This window comes from Podarcis cretensis, assembly GCF_951804945.1.
Source record: "Podarcis cretensis genome assembly, chromosome: 3".
In the NCBI taxonomy this organism is placed as follows: Eukaryota; Metazoa; Chordata; class Lepidosauria; order Squamata; family Lacertidae; genus Podarcis; species Podarcis cretensis.
Genome location: NC_137172.1, coordinates 57,597,018 through 57,620,077, shown reverse-complemented (window position 1 = coordinate 57,620,077; position 23,060 = coordinate 57,597,018).

Genomic DNA, 23,060 nt, shown 5'->3' with positions numbered 1-23,060 from the left:
CTAGTTTTAATGAAGAGTGGGTTATAAATTACCTAAATCAATAAACCAATATTTGTTTCTTTAGAAAATTTCTATGCCGCTCTTCAGTGCAAGAGTTTCAGGACAGCATATATATGAAAAATTAGAGCTGTGTTCTCTCTCGCTTTCTCTGAACCTGCCTTGTTGACTGACATCAACCAATAGAACATCAACAGAAGTCAACAGAGTATATAATACCAGAATTAAAACTAGTTTACATCACATGCCCAGACAAATTATTTTTAAAAAGGTGTCCACCTGATTCTAGGATGACATCAGGGTTGACACGGGGCAAGCTTCTTTCGGAAAGGCACTTATCCCAGGGTGCTACAACTAAGAAGGCTTAAGGATAAATGGACATAAATCTGACATCAGGAATCACAAGCCAGACAAGCCAGTAGGAGAACACTTTAATCTCCCAGGACATTCAATACAGGATCTCAAAGCAGCTGTCTTATTACAAAAGAATTTCAGAAACAGACTTGAAAGAGAAGTTGCTGAATTACAACTTATCACTAAACTGAAAACTATGGTGAGACCTGGTCTTCATAGAGATATTGGATGCATACTACCCCTTGCTTTTTTCTGTAGGACTAATTGCAGTTGTTAACTTGCCAATCAGAAGGTTGGCGGTTTGAATCCCCGCAACGGGGTGAGCTCCCATTGCTCGGTCCCTGCTCCTGCCAACCTAGCAGTTCAAAAGCACATCAAAGTGCAAGTAGATAAATAGGTACCGCTCCGGCGGGAAGGTAAACGGCGTTTCCGAGCACTGCTCTGGTTCGCCAGAAGCAGCTTAGTCATGCTGGCCACATAAAGCAAGATGAGTGCCGCAACCCCAGAGTCGTCTGCGACTGGACCTAATGGTCAGGGGTCCCTTTACCTTTAACAGTCGTCAACAGGTTTACTATACCCATTGAGTCAATCATCCATTTCCTACTACCCTCCTGAGAAAAACCCCACCCCACCTTCCCACTATAGATAAGGGTCTGGTGACTTCTGTTTCAGTGTATCTGAAGAAGTATGGATGCACATGAAAGCTTATGCCAAGAACAAACTTAGTTGGTCTCTAAGGTGCTACTGGACAATTTTTTTATTTTTTGTTGTACATTTTGACTAAGAAGACTTAGTGATCTACTTTACGTTAGAGGGCTGCAAAGGAGAACTTCACACTGGCATGCTGCTGTAGTACAAGTTCAAGACTCATGGCTGGGTGGGAAACGTGGTTCTCCAGATGTTGGACTACAGTGGCTATCATCCCTGGCCATGGGCCATCCTGCCTGGGACTCATGGGAGTTGGTGTTCATCAACATCTGGAAGGCCAACTCTGACTTTCAGGCACTGCCAGCAAAAATTTGAAATAAATCCACAATGATTCATTTCTACCTGGGGGGGGGGGGGGAGCATTGGGCTTCCAGTTCACTTGGAGCTTATGCCTCCTGTCGCCAAATCCTATTCTTCAAAACCAGAATTGGGGAGAGGGGGGCGGTTGAAAAGAGGAAGGAGCTTTGTAGATGTTGAAAGACATCTTTCAGTGATCACTTCTCATGTTCCCAGACATTATCCTGGCACTGAAAACAGCGGCTTTGGAAATATGTGCCAATCAGGGGGGAAACTCAAGTTTATCTCAAATTAGTCCCTGACTACTCCCAATCAGAATGGACGGGGGAATTATTTTTAAAGATGGGTGCATGTTTTATTATCATTCCAACCACCACTAATTGACTAGGATGTGTCCCCCCCCCCCATACGATACACCATAGCAAAGAAAGCCCCACACAATATGTGGTATCTGCAATTCAATTAGAGGGCTTTGAATATTCAGTCAACCAAGCCCTTAAATTGGCTGAACACTCTGAACTGCTTTATTCATGTTCTTTCCAAGGGTCAGCAAAGACACTAGGAAGTGAACCATGCTTCCAGCAGAGAGGGGTGCAAACTGTTCATAATTATTGCTTTGCTTTCTTCTGCTTGTATAGCAACTGGCTATTTGCTGGAAATGCCAAATTTAGAAACTTGAAAGAACTAATTAAAAATCCAATTACTTCCATTAGGAATCTCTGACCTGTAAAAAAATTTTTTTGGAGCCTCCTGGATGCTAAAAATAGCACTTAAACCCTATGACAATTTGACAGAAAGTATTTGGGGGGGGGGCATGGAAAGATTCCATGCAAATAACAGAATCACCCGCTGCATATTTTCATGTAGCCCTTCTGATGTGTTGCAAAGGAAACGTGACCTTCAAGTTATTTGCAAGCAAAAACACATCTTAATGAGCTTTCTCATTAAATATTTGGTTTTCGTTTGCAGCTTTGTAGATGTGCTAAATTTTTGTTTTTGCAACAGAAATTGGCAATCTCATGCCCCAAGCTAAAAGGAGAGCTGAGCAGCCCATCTAGAAGCACCATGCAGTGCACTGTACTGAGTTCAGCCTTCTTACAACTGTAGCACCTCAGGAAGTTCATATGACTGAGCCTTCCTCAATGTGCCACTGTTAAGACACCTGGGGCTGCAACTTTCAGAATTCCTGACCAATGACCATGCTGGTTGGGGCTGATAGGATAAAGAAGAAGGCTGAGCAGTGATATGACTTGTTCCCCCTGGGCAAAAGAAGCCCATTTTCCAAATATATATATGGTCAACTGTTTCCTCTGCTGAACATGCATTGGGTAGTCTTCATTAAATTAAAATTGCACCTCATCAGCTCTTTCTGATTCACTTTTTCTGATATTGGTGAACTGCTTCTTTTGTCTTTCATTGTAGAATAAGTCTTACATGGAGTCAGATCATTTTCTATCTAGTCTATACCAACTGGCAGTAGATTTCAAGACAGGTTTCAAAGGAGCCTTTCCCCAGCTCTACCTGTAGATCTTTGGGGCTGAACTTGGGACCTCTTGCATGCAAACCATGCAGTTTATCAACAAGCCATGACCATTCATCAGAGAGACAGGAATGTTCAGGCACTGGGTGTGTTACCTAACTGGCTGCATCAAATGTACAGGCCAAGAGCAGATTATTCGAAGCCTCTGTTTAATATTTGCAACTTTTAAGAGCGTTTCATTTACATAATACTTCCAACTTTATAATGAAATTTGAAATGGGGAACTGTGCCGTTAGATCTTTCTGCCTTATCACATGCTTGGCATTCTTAATGGTCATTCATTTTTCAGAATATCCCCAAATCTTGTTCCAGCTCTATAATTTCATTTTGCAAAGAAAAAAAGGCGAACCTTCTTTGCAATCTGTGCATGGCAAGTGGCTATTAAACCAAATAATTCAAGATTCCAGAGCCAGGCTCTTAGGCCCTTATTTGATCTTTAATCAATTTTTATTCAGGCAAATATCATTTGCTGTCAACGACTTCAGACTGAATAATAGCCCTCAAGTGCCCATTGATCCTCAAAGTGCTCGACCAGCCCTAACCCCGTTGAAGTTAATAGGATTTTTGTTCTTTATATTACCTCTTGCTGTATCCCCAGCAGTTTTCATAATTGCAAGGAGCTCATCCTAAAGGGCCAAGGTTAACCTTTTCTGTGCATTTGTCCTTGTGGGCAGGAAGAGGCTGAACAGGGAGGAGACAGGCACCTGTGCTTACTGAAAGAAGATGTTCATTTAGCTCTAGGGGCTTCAGGGTTTAAACCAGGAATGACAAACACTTGTAAATTTCTTGAAACGTGCCCAGAGAGCATTTTTCATTGTGGAGATGCAGAAAGAAAACAATAGTTTTATAGTTTCTTTGAAGTTGTTCCAAGTTCAGGTTTACAGAACACTTTTTTTTTTTAAGCTTACAGTATTCGTACTTGCCTAGATATGGTAAATGTAGTGAATCTTTATTCCACATGCCTGCTGTACCAGAGATGGGTATAAGAATTTGTCCTCTTGTTCCCCTCACAGGAGCACTGAGGACAAGGGAGAGCTGGCAGGCAGGAAGGAGTGCTTAACCCTTCCCCACTTACTGAGTCTCCCAGAGGCATACTATCTCTGACAGGATGGGTAGAGCACAGCCATCAAGGCTTGTAGCCATTGAAAGGCTTATCCTCCAATGAATTTTTCCAGTCCTCTGTGAGGGAAATGGGGGTCTTCTAACAACTCTCAGCACCTTTAACAAACTGCAACTCCCAGGAATATTTGGGGGAAAGCAGTAACTATTTAAAGAGCTGTAGCATTGCTTTAAATGTATGGCGGAGATGGGGCCTGAGAGATCGAGAGATGAGAGAATTGTATATGGGGAAAGAAGGAAGTAATTAGAACTAATAGATGCTAAATATAGCTTACTGTCCCCAAAGAGCTCATAAGCTGCAGGCAAGCATGCACATAGGGAAAACGAATATTTTCCTTGTACTTTTTTTTTTTAAGTGTTAATTCAAAATGCTTGAATGGACTTTGTTATCAGGCACAGACAAAATTGTCAAACATATCAAACCAGATGATAAGGAAACTATCAATCTGAAACTTGAATTGCTTGTACATGCCTCTATAGTCAGTTGCTCCATTGGCTAATATTTGCATTTAAAATGGCTTATTTTGCTTTCCTCAACAATCCATAACATATGAAAACATACATGACCAAGGGACACTAGGAAAATAAGCAAATTTGCTATTTTCCAGACAGAAAATGAATCCCACAACCACCAAAGAGCAAACATTACACTTCTCTCCCCCCCCCCCACATAGAATAAGATAGTAGCTGTGAAGGACCTTCCTCCCCCATCTGCTTTTTTCACCTTCCCAGAAAAAATTCCAGAATAAAAACACTGTGCTCTACTTAGCAACCCAGGTGATTAATCTGGTGTGACAAGTTGCATAATATACTATACCAGGAGTGTTCTACTCTGCCACATGGGGCAACATGAGACGGCAATGTGAAAATGTAGGGAAACTCCCTATGGAAAAAGTGTTTCAAGGTATTGATGACAGCCTTTTTAAATGCAAGGCCTATCATCTGATAAAACAATTTGAAAACAGCAGCAGCACATACGTAACATCAATTCTAATTCATGACAGATACCCACTGGGATAAAGATTTCAGAAGGCTTGTTGAAAGGCAGACATCTTTAGCATGGGCAGAAAAGACTATAGAGAAGGCGCCTGCCTGACATTCAGTGGGAGCGAGTTCCAAAGGTTGTCAGCATGTGGGAAACCTGTCACACAAGACAATGTTGTGCAACCTCTATGGCAACTGCTGCTGCTGCTGGAGACAGTTGTACGTAGAGCTTGAACATCATTACATCAGATCTCACCCACTGACTGTAATTAAGTAAGCAATTAAAAAGGGAGCTCCCCAGACGCACGCTGTTTCCTATATTCCACCAAATCATTTTCAGCAAAGAAGAACCTCACATTCCTCGATCACTCTCTTAGTAGAACAATTCCTTGTTTGGATCTGTAGGAGGGAGGTGTGTGTGTGTGTGTGTGTGTGTGTGTGGTTTTTTTAAAATAAAAAATCCCTTGCCCCTTTGAAAACTGACATGATTTTTCTATGGTTACATTCATGAGGGAAAAATAATAATAAAGAAGTTGAAACCAAAAGGAAAAAAAGAAACAACAAGAAGAGCCCCCCTAGAGGTGATAATTGCCTTGCAGTTTCCATGCTGCATGCAAGCATCCCAGTGGTAGGAGGGAGGCGACAGTTGTGCAAAGGCTCCTTCAAGGAATCCTTGGAGAACCAGCAGCTGCTTCGACTCCTGCTGTTTGATGGAATCAGCTCCACTGCTTTGCTGCTGGTACCACTCCAAGCCAGCACCAGGCACAGGCGCACAGGAAGGAGCCTTAGGCTGGGCCAGCTGTTTGTTTGCCTGCTTATTTATTTCATTAGAAGCATCTGTACACCAAATGACAATTTTCAGGTCACTGCCCTGTGCTATTCTGTGGGGTTTGAGCCCCACAAGTGAAATTTTCCAAGGTGGTCTTATAGGGACAAGCAATTTTTCAGGGTAACCTCCTACTGAGCTGTTCAGAGCTTTTATATAGGTTAGCAATATTTGGCCCAGTGTCTCCTGCTCTGATTGACAGAAGCTACCTAGTTTCAAACTGAGGTATTTCTTGTCATGTTCTGCTTGCTCTTTTGAACTGGGGTTTGTCTCAGACATGGAGTTTTACGCTGAGAAAGACTTCAGAGTTGGCTTGGATTTTCAAGAACATATATTGGAAATTACATGGGAGCTTAGAAAGAGTTAACTTTCCCCATTTCCTCCTACTCCCTCCTGCACCTACTTGGCTTTCTGAGGTTCAGTGGAAAGAGGCCTTTTTACTGGCACTCCACCCACTGCCAAACTGGAAGTCACTTCAGTGAAGACTTTTTATGTTCCCAAGATACCCAGCATATGACCTAAGCTGGTTTCAAAGCTGCTAACATGTTGTTTACTGATTCTGCAGGACCCCCCCCCCAATTCTGTGTTATTTCTGTATTAATTAATAATTTTTAATTGGGATTTATTTTAAAATGTAAACATTTGTTAAACATTGATATTGTTTTGGTGATTGTTATGAGCTGCCCTGAGGGATCTGCAAAACTCATGGATAGTATATAAATATTCCAGACGGACAAAATGTTTCCACGGGTAAATGTTTAAATTTTGCACATGTAGTGGATGAAATATTCAGCTGCTTATAGAGGAAAAATGGGTAGGATCAGGTTGTCAATCAGCTAGCACCAGTGTATTTTTTTCTTAAAAAAAAATGTTTAGGGGTACTCTCATTTTCCTACTCATATTGAAATACTGTCCCTCAATGAGGCCAAACTTAAATTCACAAAATGTTGAGGGGTGTGCATGCCCCTGCGTCCCCCCAGAAAAAAGCACTGGCTAGCACCTTACCTTACTTTAAAAAAATAGTCTTCAAGCTGTGTATATGGCAGAAAGTCCCCCCCCCAATAATGATAATATGGTTTCCTCCCCTAAAATGTCCCAATGAAGCTTTTGATCAGATCTGTTTCTGCTTTCTGTAGCAGGGCTCTTGACTGATTTGCTTGCTGAAGGTGTGGTGGGTGCCTGACTGCTTCTCAGCATTTATTATGCTCTCTGCTACAATGGATTCTGCAACTGATGGATGTGGCAGAAGTTACAAAATGACAAGAGTCAAACCTTAAAGATGCAGATGCCAGCGTTATGGAGTGGCCTGTCAATTAAAGGACCCCATCAGAGTGGTGCTTCTGTTATAACTGATTTTTCGTTCGGATAATCGGCATCTTGCGTTGCCAACAGGTTTAACCAGGTCCTGCTGTTGTGGCTGGATAAGCAGGAGTTAGAGAAGCTGGTGATGTTTATGGTTATGCAGCTAAAAGCATCACCAGCTAATTCACACATATCAAGCCTTTTTTAAAGGCACAATGGCAGGGGACAACTGAAATGCTGGCAACTCTGCTGTAATCTAGATTATCCTATAAGGAAATGATTGGTGCTGTGAAGGGTTATCTTCATAAGGTAAGCCTAAAGGAAGAAAGTATGGGTGTGGGTGAAAGTGGTACATGTTGAGTGGGCTGTCCCTATTATTAAGCAGAGTGAGATAGCTGCCTCTGGTGGCAGATAATGAGGAGTGGAGAGCAGACAGAACTGGCCTTTCCCGAGTTCCCCAAGTCTAGATTTTTCTGACTCTAGTTTATAACCTGCCACAATTAGATAAGGTGGAGGGCTTTGTCGTCTTGCCAGTGCTGAAGTAAGAGCCAGTTGCATGTCTAGTTGGCTTTCGTGCATCTTGCCATCTCAGCCAATACCTTCTTTTGGGACAACTCTGTCGTGTGAGGTGTGAGGGTAATTGGGTGGACTGTAAGTAAATCAGTGGAGAATGTATGAGGTGGAGACTTACCATTTTCTTTGATGTGTGTGGCTCTGATACTACCACCCTGAGACCTGCGGATGAAAGGTGGTATACAAATTTTATAAATAAAAATAATACTAGGTCTCATATGACTATGAAATATAAGCTGGTAACATTAGATAAAATTATAGGTACATGGATAAAAATTGTCAATTAACAATAGTTAGGATGAAAATCCGAAGGCATTTTTATTTCTTAAAGGTGCAAAATGCCTCTGGGGTAATTTATTTTGGAACAAAATACTTAATCAAGTCTTAATCAAATCTCAGGCACATAATTCTGCCAGATGAGAAAGGTCTGATGAAGAAGAAAGCCACACAAACCTGGGAGTTTGAATGACTGGCAAAGAGTGAACGGAGTGCTTTGCAAAAGGTTTCAGGTTCAAATCCCAACCTCTCCAGGTAGGGCTGGGAAACTCCTAAGACCCTCTGCTTCTCAGTGAAGACAATATGGAGCTAGATGGTCCAATGGTCTGATTTGGTATAAGGCAGCTTCCTATGTTACTATGAAATTAAAACGGCTGCTTGTCACTGCCACGTCCAGGTAAGGCTGGAGCTCATCCCTCTTCCAGGTCACAAGAGGGCACTTTGCTGAGGGTCCCCTCAAACCTGGGGCAAATCCCGAGGAAAAGATACTGGAGAATTTTGTTTAGTCTGAACTTTTAAGCAAATCCATTTAATATGCCCTTTTGGACTAATACACAGATCAGAACACAACTACTGTTTTGATTATGCAATTCTCCAAATTTTGCAATGTAGATCTCAGCTCAAGATGTGTATGTACAAAAAAAAATATGCGCTTTAGGGAAAATGTGCATGATTTAAATGTGATTGTACCCATATTTTTACCCATATGCATTTCCCCCTAAATGTGATTTTTCATGCAGTTTTAAAAAAGGCAGAAAATGGGATGGAAAAGATGTTTACCTGAACACATGCAGATTGGAAATAGACGGATCTGTCTATCCCTACCCTAAGACTGCTGGTCTGTAGGAGTGGGTATATTGTTGAAGCAAGGAATTGGAGAATAAGGAATTTTTTTCCCTTAATAGCTTTGTGTTGCTAGTAGAAATCAGATTCAAATAGAAATTGTAAGGCTGTCTGCTGTATTCATTCGCCTTCTGGTAAGTGATCTCCATGCCATTTTCTTCTGGGGTACTTGACTTAGACAACTGTCTAAAGTGACTGTGCTGAAGTGGCACTGGCCTCTCACTTCAGGAGACAGGCTGCCTGGGGACCATTTTGGTTTCCATTAGTATATAAATATTTGGGACTGGTGTCTGCCTGCCATAATGCTGGGGTGTGGTAGTTTACCTATGTGTCTCTAGGGGACACCTAAAAAAAACATTGTACCCAGCAAACAGTAAGCAAGCAAACAGGAATAGAACCCCACTATAAGATGGGATGCAGGTGGCACTGTGGTCTCAACCACAGAGCCTCGGCTTGCCAATAAAAGGTCAGCAGTTCAAATCCCTGTGATGGGGTGAGCTCCCGTTGCTCGGTCCCAGCTCCTGCCAACCTAGCAGTTCAAAAGCACATCAAAGTGCAAGTAGATAAATAGGTTCTGCTTCGGCGGGAAGGTCAACGGCAATTCTGTGTGCTGCTCTGGTTCTCCAGAAGCAGCTTAGTCATGCTGGACACATGACCTGGAAGCTGCACGCCGGCTCCCTTGGCCTATAGAGCGAGATGAGCGCCACAACCCTAGAGTCGGTCATGACTGGACCTAATGGTCAGCGGTCCCTTTACCTTTACCTTCTCACTCACTATAAGAGACAAGGGGACTGGCCATCTTTTCCTATTCTATTGTGGGGACACAGTTCATTTAGACAGTAGTCTAAAGCACATATGTTGAAGGGAGTGACTCCCATTCTTTTGGACTTGATTCCGGGGGTGTGCATAATAGGTGCACAATGCATGGGACAAATGAAGGTTCCGAGTCAGTTATACGAACTGTTTAAACACCACGTATTTTAAAAGCAAAGCTGAATATGTATCACCATTTTTACACCCTGCTAAAGCAAACTCTCTCAACCGGAATTCCATAATAAATGAAAGAAAGCAGTCCACGCACAGCGTTTTTATATGCTGCTTAGAAGAGAGAGCACTTCTGAGATTTCTTTCATTTGTATTGCCAGAGACCAACACAAGAAGGCGCTAAAACACTGCAGTACTTCGCTGGCTGCTGTAAAAGAAGGGATAGCTTTGAGCAAATTGCATCCAGCAGGCATAGACGTGACTTTGCTCTGCACTACTGCCCTCCTTTTGAAATATGCACCATCTCTCTCTGATGAACTTACTGTTTATAAGAACCCATTTTTAATGAGAGATGGGTGAGGGAAGAATGCTCTGCAACACTACCTCTCCTTAGATCTCAAGCAGATTTAAATAGTACAAGCCTGGCAAGAAGCAAACTTTGTACAAAAATTTGGATGGCTGTCGCTTCCTTTCTAGATTTTTTTGGGGGGGAATTGGAGCCAAAGAGAAAGCATTTGTCTAAAACTTAGACAGGCAGAAATGCCCTGCTTAATTTTGATCTCTTAAGAAATGAGATTTGAAATAAATGTTGGGAAGAATTTTCTGACAGCAAGAGCTGTTTGACAGTGCAGCAATCTTCCTCCGAAGGTGGTGGGCTCTCCTTCCATGGAGATTTTAAAGCAGAGGTTGGATGGCCATCGGTCATGGATGCTTTAGCTGAGATTCCTGCATTGCAGGGGGCTGGACTAGAATCAGTGTTTCCCAACCTTGTGCCTCCAGCTGTTTTTGAACTACAACTCCCATCATCCCTGACTAGCAAAACCAGTGACAAGGGATGATGGGAATTGTAGTCCAAAACAGCTGGAGGCACAAGGTTGGGAAACACTGGACTAGATGACCCTCAGGGTCCCTTCCAACTCTGCCATTCTATGATTCTACATTGAATAAATCACATTGCTTGAATGGTTGATTCTGGATTATAAGCTTCCATGAGACCACTCTTCTTTTAAAAGGTGGGAATTTCAGGTAGTTTTATGTACAACCCTTGATCCCTGTCTTGGTTGATTGGATGCCTGAAGTCAGTGGTGATGGTGATGGAGAATCTCTGGCCTTCCAGATGGGGAATTGTAACCCTGCATCGCCTGGACCATATTGTGCCGGCTACCACCAGTGTGGACGAACAGCTGTTATTGCCTAAGAGTCAAGCATCCTCTTGAACTGCATAGAGGAAGCGCAAGGAAGTATGTGGCCCCACTTCTGAAGAATCTTAGCTGCCTAAACAAGGCATCAGCCTTCAGGCTTAACAAAGCATCTTGGCTGCTACAACAGAGGAATGGGTGATAGTTTTCAAGAGGATGAAATCAGTCATTTGGCAAAGAGAAGGATCAAGTTAGGGATAAAAAAGACCATCTTCAGCTTTCACTGAAAGTTGCATAGTGAGGAAGCCAGATGTACCTGTGTGGGGATGGAGTTCCACAACTTAGGGGCTGCTACAGAGAATGCCCTCTTCCAGACCACCCCCTCAGTTTCTAAGGGAGGTGGAATTACCAAAAGCAACCCCCTCTGCTGATCCAAGAGAATCTGTAGGGAAGGAGATAGTATTTCAGATATTTGCCGCCTAAGTCATTGAAGGCTTTAAATGCTAATGTGAGTACCTTGAATCAGGCTCAGAAACAAGCTGGCAGCCAATGCAGCTGTTTTAGAACAGGGTTTCAACCCCAGTCAACAACATGCTGCTGCTTTTTGGGTCAGCTGATGTTTCTGAGTCATCTTCAAGAGTGCGTTGCAATAAATCTATGTGGAAGTTACCAGAGCTTGGAGCATCATGGACAAGTCATCTCTGTCCAAAAGGGGCCATAGCCAGCTGTTGCTCAAAACAGGCACTTCTAGTCACCAAGGCCACTTGTGCCTCAAATGACAATGTTAGATCCAGGAGTACCCCTAAGCTTTGATGCGATATTAAAAGAAATAGGGATTGCTTCTGTTACTGAGAATCTCCATTCCAAGATGTCAACTGGGGCTTAAGTAAAATGATTCAGGAGACTATTTAGCATTCCTAAACTACTTAAAGCATTCCTAAACTACTTAATATTGAAATGTCTCTAAGTACAAAGTATTGTTGTTGCTGTTTTTGAAATTATTAAATGTATTTACTTCCTGCCTTTATTCCAAACTGAGATTCAAAGCAGCTTAAAACATTAAAAAACAACATTATAAAATACAAAGTAATAAAACTATACCTTTATTATTAGCTCTCATAGTTTTCAGATGTTCTAAGCCTGTATATCAGCATAGACATTTTCTGCATTTTCTGCTATTTTTATAATTTACTGTTTCATTTGAAAATTCCATTTGATTTATTTTTTAAAAAATGCACACTAATCCTTTTGGATTGAAGAGCAGGATATAAATATCCAACATAAAAGAAACAAAACTTAAATGGAAATATGCCCAACTTCAGGGTTGTGGTAAGGATCAATGGAAAAGTCATAAATCATTTTGCATGGTTAGAAGTGTCACTGTAATTGAACAATACTCCTACTAAATAACATGAACATTATTTTATTTTTAACTAAATAGCTGTTAGGCTAGGGAAATCATATCTCTAGCTTAAGTTAATGAACATCCAGTTACATTAGATTAATTGGTCTTAAATTGGTTCAAAGCCAGTTATGCTATAGTAGCTCCCTGTATCAGGCTTAAATGTTCTTAAATCCTATAAGTTTTTCTGCACTTTGAATTGGAGCTTCATTTAGACAACTCTTACCGGCAGGCTCCAAGAAAACTTCATCTCATAAATTAAGATAAGAGTTAATGGGCTGAAGTTGGTCCTTCAAAACAAAGTAGCACAGTATCAATTTGTTGCTCAGAACAAATCATGGCAGGCGCTAAGCATCTTGGATCTACTGAAGCTGCAGGGCTTCATCATTCATCAACGTCTGATCATTCATCACTGTCAAATCCCAAATATGCAGTAAGACCTGGTTGCTCTTGCCTAGATGTCAACAATCTCATGGTTATAAGCAAACATTCAAGAGAACTATTTCAGCACAAGGTCTGAATTGTATTTCCCTCTCTGATGTTGCAATGGGCTTCTTCATTTGGAAGGAAAACTGGCATGGCTGCTAGTTTGAAAACTCTGCTAGGCTGTCACTAAATGTCATCTAAAATATAAATTTTAGGTGTTTGTATTCAGAATTTCTGATGAATTTCAAAGAAAACCAATAGAGTGTTGATAAGAACAATGACATTTCTCCATGTGTCTTTGTGTGTCCATCCACCCATTCCTATGGAAAAATGTGCAGCTGACTCAAAGAAGAAGAGTATACTAAAGTATACTATTGCATTTCCTCCACCTGTTTCTCTTTTTTGTTGGAATTCTGCAACATACCTAGAGCAGGCAGATTCCACTGAGGTCAGCTCAATATTCAATGGGTCCTGGACCAGCTCAGTTTTCCCCCATCCTTGGAATGCCTTCTTTTGGAGCTTTCTGCTGGGGCGGGGCACTCCCAGTGGTCACACTTCCACCCACTCACATGATCTGTACGCAGAAGAGGGAGTTCTGGTGTCACTCGGCAGGTGAAGACTGGGAGAGATAGGGTGGGCTGGGTGGGTGGGGAGGGGGTAGTTGGGTTGCTCTGAAACTTCTGGGTAAACATGCGGAAAACTGCAGCTGTTCTTAGCTAGGCATAACTAAATCCCATTCCAGTGTTTTCACCTGCGTTTTCCAATGAGATACTTTGAAAATAGAAATCTAATCAACTCATAAAAAATGAATTTTAAAAAAATAATAGCTAGATTGAGCTTGGCAAGAATATTTCAAGACAGCATGCATATCACCAAAACTTGCTTCTCCCAGCTTCTTTGGTTTATTAGAGAAAAGAAATGAAATTATATAATATATAAAAGTAAAATGCAGGAAAGAATGGCTGTAAGAAATTTATTTTGTTCTCTATGGAATTTGTTTATTGTTCTTTGGAACTGATTACTGTATATCCCAGCTCTAAGCATGTCTTCATTTAGGTTATACTTTCGATAGCTGCACTCTATTTTAAAATCATTCAATGGAAATATGTAGCCTAAACCTACATTCATAGGAAATATTTTTGTCTCTTTATTTCTAAAATATGGCATAACCTGAAAGCATCTCTCATGACACAGAAGAGATTTGAACAAATAAGGACATTTTTTATACAATGGTCAGCTACTTTTCAAGTTAAAGTATTTCTGTAAAAACATTTCCCAGAAAAAATAAATAAAAAGTGCTCCAAGGATTTGCTTACACCACCACAATATATATGTGTCTTTTTCTTCCTTCTGAGTGCCATATTGTCCTTGGGAACAGAGAGCTAATTCCTTTTTTTATCCAGGTGTTTAAAGGCTCATTGCTTTTGGAAGAAAGAGGCAATGCAGCCTGGTAAGCAAGAGAAAAATCACTGCACCATATGTCATGCGGTGGATCTAATATAGCTAACTCAAAAGTGAACCAAGTAAATCACAGCTAGAAGCAGAGCAGTGGTGGAATAAACTACAAGGCTGAAGTAAGCAAAGGTTTTGTCTTCATAATGCTATTTATTTATTTATTATTATATTTATATCCCACCGTTCTTGCAAAAGGCTGAAGGAGTTCTATATGAGTCTCATTCTCCACATTTTATCCTCAAAACAACCCTGTGAAGTAGTTAGGTTGAGAGATGGCAACTGGCCCAAGGTCAACTAGTGAGCTTCATAGATGAATGCAGGCTTCAGTTCAGCTCTCTCAGGCCTTAGTCCAACACTCAAACACATTGACTTAGGAACAAAGTACATATGACACTATGTCCCTCCCTCCCTTCCTTCCTTCCTTCCTTAAATTATTCCGTACCACCGGATCACAGAACATCAGGATGGTGTACAATATTAAAACATAAACACTATTTAAGAAACCAAACAATGTGGGGCCATCTACACTAAATGCCCGACTTCTTGCTGAGGCCCTCTGTAGCATGGGAGGACAACTAGCAGCTATTTTCTGGATGATCTCAGTTGTCAAGCTGGAATATGAGGGCTCCTAAGACCAAATTGTTCGGAGCTTTGCATATCAGCACAAGAACCTTGAAGCTGGCCTGGTAGCATATGGGAAGCTAGTGCAGATGTTTTAGCAGGGGTGTCATATACTCTCGGCCATCTGCCCCCATTGGCAGTCTAGCTGCTGCATTCTGTACCAACTGGAGCTTTTGGACCAGCCCCACATGGAGCGGAAAGAAGTCTGCAAAAAGTTGAAGCAACAGTCTATATATTCACCAGCTGGGAATATTATATTGATGTTAAAGGAGGAGAAAATACCGATACCAATTGCTGGGAATCACAGGGTTGGGAGGTTGTTCTCTGCTTCTGCTTTTGGGCTTTCCAAAGGCATCTGGGTGGCCTTTGTGAGAACAAGATGCTGGACTAGGTGACTGCTGGCAGGATCCAGCAGGCTCTTCTCATGTTCTTATGAGGAGGTATGTATGTCTTCAACTGTACTTACGTAAGTTTTACAATATGTTTGTTGGTAGAGCATGAGACTGAATCTTAGGCTCATGGATTTGAGCCCTACATTGGGAAAAGATTCCTGCGTTGCAGGAGGTTGAACTAGACAGTCCCTGTGGTCCCTTGCAACTCTACAAGTATACGATTCTATGATTCTATATGCTCAATTTGAGCCACCAGTCTCTCTCTTTTCAGGAGAAGGTGATCTGGGCATATGAGTGCACAGGTGTATGTATATCTTTGTTTCACATGGCATCTATGCACTATGAAAGGGGGTCTGCTCCATCATTGCACAACCTTGGCTTCCCCGTTGACATGTGAACTGGCCCAAGTATGCCATTTGAGTTGTGGATCATATATATCTGGTATGTGCAAGAAATGCATAGTTATTCTGTGTTTCCTGAGTGAACTTGAGTTGAGGGAGCAGCCCTTCCTGAGACAGATGGAACTGCAGTAGTGCTTGAAATATATCCTGCAGAGGTGATAAGTCAGCTGAAGGCAGCAGGGAAAGCTCGTGCCAGAATTTTTATGGATCATAAATATCTGAGGAAATATGCTTTCTTTTATTTTATTTTTTTTTTTTTTATAATAATTTTTATTAATTTTCCACACAGATAATAAACAGCAATATAACACAATATAACTTCATACTCATCGGTTCATAACCTTTTTTCTTTGACTTCCCCATACCTCCCCATCCCTGCATCCTTGTTTAATAATTCTTTAGCAACCCTTAAGTCCATTGTCTTAATTCCTTTTCGTAAATATTTCTTAAGTTTTTTTGTTTACTGCTGCAATTCTTTACTTCTTACCCCCTGACATCTTAACATTCCTCAATTTTACAGTTATTTTTAAGATATATTTTGAAATTCTTCCAGTCCTCTTCCACTGTCTCTTTCCCCTGGTCCCGGATTCTGCCCATCATCTCGGCCAGTCCCATAAAATCAATCACCTTTGTTTGCCATTCTTCCAGAGTAGGTAATTCTTGCGTCTTCCAATACTTTGCCAGTAGAATTCTTGCTGCTGTAGTGGCATACATAAAGAAAGTCCTATCCTTTCTTAACACCACTTGGCCCACCATACCCAAAAGGAAAGCCTCTGGTTTCTTAGGAAAAGTCCACTTAAGGACCTTCTTAATTTCATTATAGATCATTTCCCAGAAAGCTTTAACCTTTGGGCAGGTCCACCAAAGGTGGTAGAAAGTGCCTTCAGTCTCATTACATTTCCAACACTTATTATTAGGCAAATGATAAATCTTTGCAAGCTTGACTGGGGTCATGTACCACCGGTAGATCATTTTCATAATATTTTCTCTTAATGCATTACATGCAGTAAATTTAATACCGGTGGTCCATAACTGTTCCCAGTCAGCAAACATAATATCAGGAAATATGCTTTCTTTTAAACCAGCACAGGTAAATGTCAAACCATTAACCCTCAGAGCTATAATCTCCCAATGAAACAAAGAAGAGGATAAATTAATTCTAAATTATCATGTTTGAATTATATTTACCGTATGCATTTGGTGCATTGCAGTGAAAAAATAGAACCTCCATTGGTTTATTTTCAAGTGATTGAAATCAAAGGGAATGATAATTTTGGGGAAGAATAGAAAGTTTGTCTGGCCTTTCAAGGACTCTTGTGTGTATGAAGGCAGGACATTTTAAGGCAGACTTCAGGCTAGTGGAATCTACTTTTAATTTTCACTAGAATCCCTAGTGCAGCATTTTACTATTCCCCATGGGAATGAATGGCAACCAGTCATCTATGAGAGGAAGTTAAAGAGAAGCTTTTGGAACACTAACATGACAATCTAAACCAAGCCAGGCATTGCTGAGGCACTGCAGCACCTGCAGCCTGGTCACACATGCTGCACATAATTGGCTCCTGGGTCAAGAGGAAGTGCTTGGAGATGGTACTTCCTGTAGAAGTGAGTGGGAGGAGGAAGTGAGTGGGGTGGGAATATCTTTCACAATGTAAAGAATTGTGGTTTACAATAGAAAAACACGTAGATTCGTGACATCCCTTACGAACAAAACTTTGTTCGTTAATTGGCAGCAGGGAAGAGTCCTTTCATAGTTTAAAGGGTCAGGAGATAAACTGGACCTTTTTCTCAAATGCCCAGGTTCAGATGCAGTCTATGTCTTACACTGCTTTCAATCAAATGCACATGGAGAGCACAGGAGAAAGTGTCTGTTTGTCTAACCAAATGCCATCGGTTTTTCAGCTGTGTTGCCCGCCTTCCAAACTCTTACCTCTGATTGAGTGACTGCCTAGGAAAGAAAAACATGATCGCTTGATGCTAATAATTAAGCACAAGAAAGCCACTTATATTCCCCATCACCACAACAAATGTGCCTGGTAAAATTAATGCTTCAGTCAGACTAACGACACTGGAGACAATCCCTTTGGAACTAATGTTGTGTCCACTTTTGAGCAGTTACTTGGCAAAAAATTCACCACCCACCACTGTTGTAAATATACTAAAAGGTGAAATCACTGCCTTTCTGGCACCACCTCATGGTAGTACCTCAGTGTTCTGGGTACTGTGGTTCACAGCAGGTCAGCAAAGTCTTGATGGAAATGATGCATAAAGCTTAACCTTTAATACTTTTCAGTGTAGCTCTGAGTGAGAGGGTGATGCACACTGGCCAGCTGGAGTCTCTCCATTATCGAACCCTGGAACTCCCATTAACTGAGTGGAGAGAATTAGTGATTTGCCTAATACTTTCTAACCAGATGGAATCTGAAGTTTGGCTATTCGGGGTCCAATCCTACACTAAAATTCCCTTTGAATTCGCGCCAAACTTTTATCATTCACAATAAGAGAGGACTGATGACATAGCAATGCTTGCCAGCCTATACAGAAGAGGCATTTTCTGGAACCGAAACTCTCATATTTTGGAAGTTGAGGTGGAAGCAGATATTATGAAAAACACATGGGGCTGCTGATGAAGACACTCACCACTCTTGCAATGAGGGTTATTACTGTAATGAGATGGATGTGTTTCCGTAACTCCACCCATGCGGCAAGACCTGGAAACAGCAGGCAGCGCTCTTGAGAAGCTGCTGGCATCACGGCATCTCAACAGGCTCACCACTGGGACCTCCATAAACAAAATCCTACTAGCTCAGGCAGCAACCATCTTTGTTTCCAATAATGCTATGGAAGCTGACACAACTTTGAAACATTGTTGGGGGGAAATGGCTGCCAACAGAAATGGCTCCATTGAGCCTCATTTCCATTCAGCTATCATCTGGGAGCAGTGCTGGATTTACGTATAAATCCAGCACTATAGCTAAACAAGCTATAGCTTAGGGCCCCACTCTCTTGGGGCCCCCCAAAATAATTAAAGGAAAAAAATAACTGGATGTACATTTCCAAAATATAAGATAAAAAAATAATTTAAAAAACCTCCATACAGCAACAGTGTTTTGTGTTGTGTAGGCTCCTTTGATGTAAGAAATGGGCTCCGCCTGCTAGCCTGCTCCCGAAAATATCCCATTACCCTCAGCAGCTTAGGGCCTCATCACACCTAAATCTGGCCCTGTCTGGGAGCAACCATTTCAGCAGTGGGAGAGCTGAGAAACAGTGCTCACTCCATCATTTCTGCTGTGAAAGATCAGCTCCTTCGGGCCTTGTGGGCAGCCATTCTATCAAACTGCCTCTGCGGGAGAGAGAGGAGGCAGAGCTCAGTCTTATCTGCTTTGTTGCAGGCCCAGCTCCACCAGGCACCTGCTGCCTCTGAACTGTGACAGCTGGTAAATATAGAAATAACTGTTTAGAAATTGATGCCTGAGTTTTGATCTTCCTCTTCTGCCCTTCTTGGGGCTCCATGGCCAAGTGGTCAGGGATGGTGTGAATTATAGTCCAGCAACATTTGAAGCCATGATCCTAGCCAGTTGTGAAACCCAAGATTGCTTATGTTGCACAAACTGGTGAAACGCAGATGTGTCAATTTATTTATTTTATTTTGTTTTATTATTTATTTATTTTATTTGTATACCCCCTCCACTTCATCCGAAGATCACAGTGCAGTGCACACCATAAAAATGCAAAATGAGAACACAAAATACAGAATAAAATCAAGAAGAACACCCCCCCCCCGCAAAAACCCCCCAAATAACCTCCCTCCCCAAATACATTTTTAAGGTCATAAATAGCCAATGGCTATTTTAAGATTTTATTTATTAAATAAATAAAGTGAATGACTTGTGCTTTCTGTTTTCTTGCACCCAAATTGTAAGTTCCCACTCAGTGCGCAGAGGAAGAACTTGGGTGTTCCCTTCTGTAGTCAATGCATGTGGAATATGCACACCTTGCAACAGGGAAGTGAGCAAGACATGCCTTTTACATGTCAAGACTATATGAAAAATTGCTCTCTGTTGTGCATCACCTCTGGCGGTTCTCTTGAGATCTCACAAGATCCCTCGTTAGTTTGGCGAGATCTTGCTAGAAGCAGGTGCTGCAGCCACAACATCAGGAGAGGGTCTTCTCAGTTGTGGTGCTCTATATCTGGAATTCCCTCTTTAGGGAAGACCACTTGGCACCAACTTTGATGTCTTCTAACTGCCTGGCAAACACTTTTTAAAAATTGCCTAAACATTCTTGTTTGTTTTACATAGCTTGCTTAAACTTGAATTTTGCCACCCCCTTAGATTTGCCTAGTTTCTACTTTTTCCTGTTTCGATACTGTATTTTAATAACATTGTTTCATTATTCAATATCAGCACTGCTCTGGGAGCCTAATGCTGAATAGCAGCCTATAAGCTCATGAAATAAACAGGTTACCCCAAATGTTGTTAATTAGTGTTAGTTTCTACTTCGGTTTGCAGGGGCTGGAAATGCTAGCAGTACACAGCATTTGACATTGCAAGAGAAACCACGGCGTTCATGAATGAGGATAATTGGAACCCTGTGGTGTTTGGCTTTGAAGTCTGCTCTCTGGAAAATGTGTTTGTCCCCTTTGAGGGGTTTTGTGGCAGGAACTTGGAAGCTCCATGCACACACGTTGCAACCACCTTCTTACAAATTGTTTATGACACTGAAATGCTATGTAGGTTTGTTTGTTTTTTTTGCAGAAGTTTTGAAAGGGCAGCCTTTATGAGATGAGTTTCCTTTTGAAGACAGATTATGCCTTTGTTCATATATTTTCCAGGGGCTCATCCACCCCCATCGTTCAGCCTGGACACAGGTCCAGCACTGAGGGCCTTCTGGCGGTTCCCTCACTGCGAGAAGTGAGGTTACAGAGAACCATGTAGAGGGCCTTCTCGGTAGTGGCACCCTCCCTGTGAAATGCCCTCCCATCAGATGTCAAGGAAATAAACAACTATCTGACTCTTAGAAGACATCTGAAAGCAACCCTGTTTAGGGAAGTTTTTAATGTTTGATCTTTTATCATGTTTTTAGTATTCTGTTGTGAGCCGCCCAGAGTAGCTAGGGAAACCCAGCCAGATGGGCAGGGTATGTATGTATGTATAAACAACAACAACAACAACAACAACAACAACAACAATCCGTTTGTCCCATGATTTCTAGGCATGGGTCCAAGAGGTTTTACTTTTGTCTCACCAGTTTCTCCAAAGTAACCAATGGTTTGCTGCTGAACTGGAACAAATGACAATTGGGTTTTCTGTGGCTTGATGTTTGTTCCGATCAAGCAGTCAACAGAGGGTTTTCCTGGGGAAACCAGTGGGAGAAAAGAAAAGAAAGACTTGTGGGACAAAGGGAAGTATGGATGAGCCCTGTGTCAGTGGGTATCTTCAATTTTGTTGTGAATGAGTGACATCACATGACATGGTGTGTTTGCTGCGTACTCACATGCAACACCCTTCCTTTTTTGAGGAGGAACATAATCAGACATTGTATCAGGCATAATGGGAGAGGAGAGAGGGTGTGGTTTGTGAAAAACTTGCGCAGCCTCTATGAGGCCCTGTAAACCTCTCATCTTGGAGTCAAACTACATAATACATTAAATATATTAGTGCATGCATTCTAGTCTCTGAGTGGTATGATAATGTTTAGCTTATTTTTTAGCTGCTGTTTTGTTAATAATGTTATTTGAATGGAAAGTGGCATAGAAATACAATAAATCAAATATTATGCTAAGTTGCTGGGGTGGTGGAAAGGGTCTTTTCAGCTGTGGCCCCCTGCATATGGAATGCTCTTTCTGTAGTCAGGTCTGCTGTGAGCTATCATGAACATCATTTCAGTGCTTATGTGAACTGTTCTGTTTATTCACTAGCTGTTTTGTTTGCTGCAGAGGTTTTCTGCTGTCGGTGGGTCTCTTTTATGGTTTTTGTAATTTTAAAAAATAATGTAGTGGTGTCCATTTTTAGGCTACAATCTTTTGTAAGTTGCTTACCGATTATTATTTTTTATTAAGTGGCCAACAAATTAATAATGAGCACCGGCATCAAGCCGCATCAACCTTACAAACCATCAAGTGAACAACATTTTTGAAAAAGACATGATGTGGGAGATCTGTAGAAAGAAGACTTTAAAGTAGCCATGGAAAATTCTGCTTTAGTTTTGAACAGAAACACTTCATTGATGTCGTGTTTTTCTGCTCTAAGTTTAAGCCAGGCCCAAGCCACTGTTAACCTCAGAAGGGGGAAAATATGCAGGCCATCCATGGGTGTTCTAAAATCTGATCACAGATCTCTCACATCATGTCTGCTTCAACTTACTGAGTGTGCATAAGACCCTTCCCACCCAAAAGCATTCTATCACCATTTTCATTTTTGCTCACTCTCTTTTGATATCATCAAAATAGAGCAGTCCACAGTTTCCTGTGTTGTTTTCCCACGTTTTTTCTGACCTGATTCATGCATGCATCCTGCCTAGCACTAACAGGTGAAGCACTATTTTGGCTTTTCTCAGGTGGGTTAATAACCATATTAGCCTGATAATTGCTCCATGAATTGCCTCAATGTCTGTTTCTGTTCCCACAGGGGAGCTATCAGGGTTTTTAATTATTTCATTGTATTATTATTGTTTTATGAGTGACCTAGTGCTAGTTTTCAATTAAGACTGAAAATGTGAGCAATGGAGAGTAATTCCCCAGCTGTCATCAAAACAGGAAGTGAAAAAATGGGTCCAGCCTGCGAGTCATAAAAGTTGCACTGAACTTGGTAGGAAGTTTTGCTGAATGGGAATTGTGAGTAAACATAATAGAAATATCCATTATGGGGAAGAACACTGGTGGCCAATATAGAACTATATTAAAATGCTGTGGGGAACTGTCATTTTACTTCTGCTCCTAGATAATTGCAGAAAAACCAATATAAGTGGGCTCTAGTGTAAAAGCAACCCTAGTCATGCAAGTCTGGAAAAGAAAAGTGGGTAGGGGAGAGGAAATCAAGCAATAATGAAATGGAGCACAGACTGGCAATGAATTATTGTTCTATCAAACTTGGAACAACACGCCATATGTCTAAAAACCAAGTAATGTGCAGAATCCACCAGGCACCCATAAACCATCACAATGCATGATGCTGGGAACCTCTACTGCTTCTTGAACTTGCCTTGCCCCATTCATTTTAGTGTGGCATGACTGGGCTCAATGTCTCCAGAGTATCTGTGGGTTATTTAATAGAAGAAATGATTTCCTTATTTACTGCTTGATAAATATGCCTTTGAATGCCTGGATTTTAGCTAATATTCTCCAGAATGATTTCAAAAGGTGGGTTTTGGGGAATAAAAAAAAATAGAGGCTATTTATTTTATTTTAAAGAGGTAATGGA